The sequence below is a fragment of the Capsicum annuum genome, unplaced genomic scaffold, assembly GCF_002878395.1.
Source record: "Capsicum annuum cultivar UCD-10X-F1 unplaced genomic scaffold, UCD10Xv1.1 ctg2684, whole genome shotgun sequence".
Lineage (NCBI taxonomy): Eukaryota > Viridiplantae > Streptophyta > Magnoliopsida > Solanales > Solanaceae > Capsicum > Capsicum annuum.
The window spans coordinates 1,532,039-1,535,176 of NW_025833162.1; the positions used below are offsets into that span (position 1 = coordinate 1,532,039).

At 35.2% G+C, this 3,138-nt stretch overlaps 1 non-coding gene across 1 annotated transcript; it reads left to right on the plus strand.

The window, feature by feature from the left end:
* The first annotated feature begins 298 nt into the window (after positions 1–298).
* Positions 299–405, plus strand: LOC124890926. The gene has a single exon (XR_007049445.1). It is a non-coding gene; the product is annotated as a small nucleolar RNA R71 (small nucleolar RNA).
* Positions 406–3,138: the final 2,733 nt, after the last annotated feature.

Sequence of the window (3,138 nt, forward strand, 5' to 3'; positions counted from 1 at the left end):
TGGTTGAGAAACACCCAACTTTATGCTATTAAGCTGAGTAATCATATGATTTTGCATGGCTGCAATTTGTGCCTGTAGTGCAGTTAACTAATCTACCTCCAACACCCCTGCAACGTTTTTAGGAGTACTCCCTGAGTCTGAATGATAGTCAGGGTTCCCTTGTGAAATCCGATTCAATAGTGTGTACAATTCTTCATATATCTTCTTAAGAGCCTGTCCACCTGCTGCTGAATCCAAGAGAATCTTTATGTTTGACTCCAATCCTTCTATGAAAGTATGCACAAGAACATCATTAGATTGATGATGGTGAGGGCAATTTCAGATCATAACCTTAAATCTCTCCCAAGCTTGGTAGAGATTCTCTCTATCCTTTTGTCTAAAACTCAAGATTTCATGCCTCAAGTGTGTCGTCTTCCCATATGGAAAGAATTGAATAAGAAACTTTTGAGCTAGATCTTCCCATGTAGTGATGGATAGTGGTGGTTCAACATGTAATCACCTTTTTACTTCCTCCATTAGAGAGAAGGGGAAGAGTGTCAACCTGACATAATCAGAATTCACCCCTTCAGGAATGTATGTATCGCTGATTTCCAAGAAGGTCTATGTATGCTGTTATAGATCTTTGTGTGAAAGGCCATGAAATTGCCCCACTGAATTCAGCAATTGCACTATATTCTGCTTCAATTCAAATTGACCTCCTAGTTTAGGCTTTAGAATACTACTCGTCACATTGTTCATGAGTGGGATTGCCACCTCACGAACAGGTCTAGTAGCTTGTTGAGTAGGAGCAACTGGAATAACAGGAATGACAGGAGGTGGAACATTCCCAGCATTTGGATCAACTGGTTTATTTCTTTGTTCAGCCCTTCTTCACCTTTGTTGAAGATTTGCTTTGGTTTTGAAAAAGACTCTACTAGTTCTTTGTCACTCGCCAGTCCTAGATTCAGCTAAACCTTCAAAAATTCAGCCTCTAATATCAAGTTGTTAATACCTAAACTTAATATCAAAAACCAAAAATTTAGCAATTTACTAATTGTATTAGATCCCCGGCAACAACGCAAGAAACTTATTGCGACTCAGACTCACACGCAAGTGCACGTGATCATTCAAGTAATATAGTGATTTAGACAATCAGATATCATTCCCACGAGGACTAAACAAGTAGAATTTTAACCAACTTTTAGTTTCAGACAATGAGTATTAGGTGTTGTATAGTATCAAGATGATTTTGAATTTGAGAATAAAAATGTGAATTAATAAACAAGAAATAAAATTTTATGACCAGAGCAAAGCAAGCAGCGGTTGTAAACAGTTATGATAAGAATTATAGGCTTGAGGCTTTTTTATCAATCATACAAATCTCCATTCTTATAGTAGTCCAATTGGTTATCAAGTTTTTGTTTCTCAAGGTTTAGACAACGATCTTGATCTCCCATCTTAAAATCTTTTATCTATTGAATATTTCAGCTACAACTCTCACAGAGATACAACAATTCTTCTAGATTTATTAAGTAATTTTCTTGCAATTGAACCAAACAAGGCTTATAGGTATATCCCTATCCTAGATGCTAATTCAAATCCCTTATTTTATAAAAGGATAATAACCTTGCTCCTTAATTTCCTCATTCTAATCTATTATTCTCCTCCCGGATTCACATAGAAATATAAATTTATTTCTAATGGTTGTCATGCATTAAAATAGTAAGCTCAAGAAATTAAGAACAACCCAAGTGATAACCCAAAATGAAATTGCTATAAAGAATATCAAAGAGTAATCATGTTCTTGACCTTATCCCTAGAACAAGGGTATTTAGCTGCTCATGTTTGAATTAAGCATAAAAACAAGTAATTAATCATAACCAAAGTTAGTGTTGAAGTAAAGAAGTTCAAAAGAAATAATAAAAACCATAAAAGAAGAATTCTTTGTTTTTCCACCACTGCAATGCTTGCCAAAAAGTCTTTGGAATTGTGCTCATGTGTTCCTTTTATACTTGGGAAAATTTTACCAGATCTGAAGCCATGACGCAATGCATCACTAATTGCGTTGATCCAACCAACGTATCGCATCAACATCGTATTGCCACACTGGAAGTCATCTTTAAAAATAAAACTAAGTCAAAATCTTCACCACTCAACGCGATGCGTTGAGATCACATTGTGTCACTGGAATTTGCTCCTCAAAATTTTTTTAAGTGTCAAAGTAATCAGCATCGACGCGACACATTGACATCGCGTTGATGCATTAGAACTTGTTTTTAAAATTTTTTCTAAGGCAAAAATCTTACCAGTCGATGCGACGCGTTGAGATCGCATCGTGTCACTGAAATTTTACTCCAATTCCTTTCTTTCACCTCGTCAATCCTCAGTTCCTTTCTTTTCTCTTTACTCCCATGCATCCCTATATATTTTTTTACTTTAATCTATATGATCTTTCATCTCTTCATTATGCGCATCTCATTTTCTTCCAAATCTATGGGAAATTAATCTTGTATTTCTAATCATATCAGTTAGCCATGAAACTCAATTTAACTCACACTTCAATATAATTAGCACACTTTTTGTTCCCAAAATAAGTCTAAATATGGGTAAATAGCGGTGTTTGAACTTATAAATACACCTAAGATCACTAACTCTAGACTCCACCTACTTTTAATAACTCTACTACAAGCCTACCTTGACAACTCTGCCAAGAACTCACCTTGATATTGATTAACTCGAATGAATATTAACTCAGGTAACCCTACCAAGGATCTCTCAAGAAAAACAAGAAAAATGTTACTCTTACAACATGAGTCATTCAATTACACACCAAGACTCAACTCAAGAACACATACTCTCTCATCACATAAAGGTTTGGGACCTTAGAAATATTTGAGTTTTTGCCAATTTCTCTTTAGAATAATCAGATTGCAAAAACTACTCAAAGAAGAAGCATTCTTTACCTTTTATAGTGGAAAATTGATTAGGGTAGAAATTTTATTAGGCCAAGTTTCCTAATTGGTAAACATCTCACTTGTGCAGTTTGTTACACTAGATGAAAAACTATGCAGGCTATGTGACAGCTATATATTTCCATGAAGACCAAGGGAAATGGTCCCTTGTTGTCACCTAATCCTCATCAAAACAAGATATAGCAGA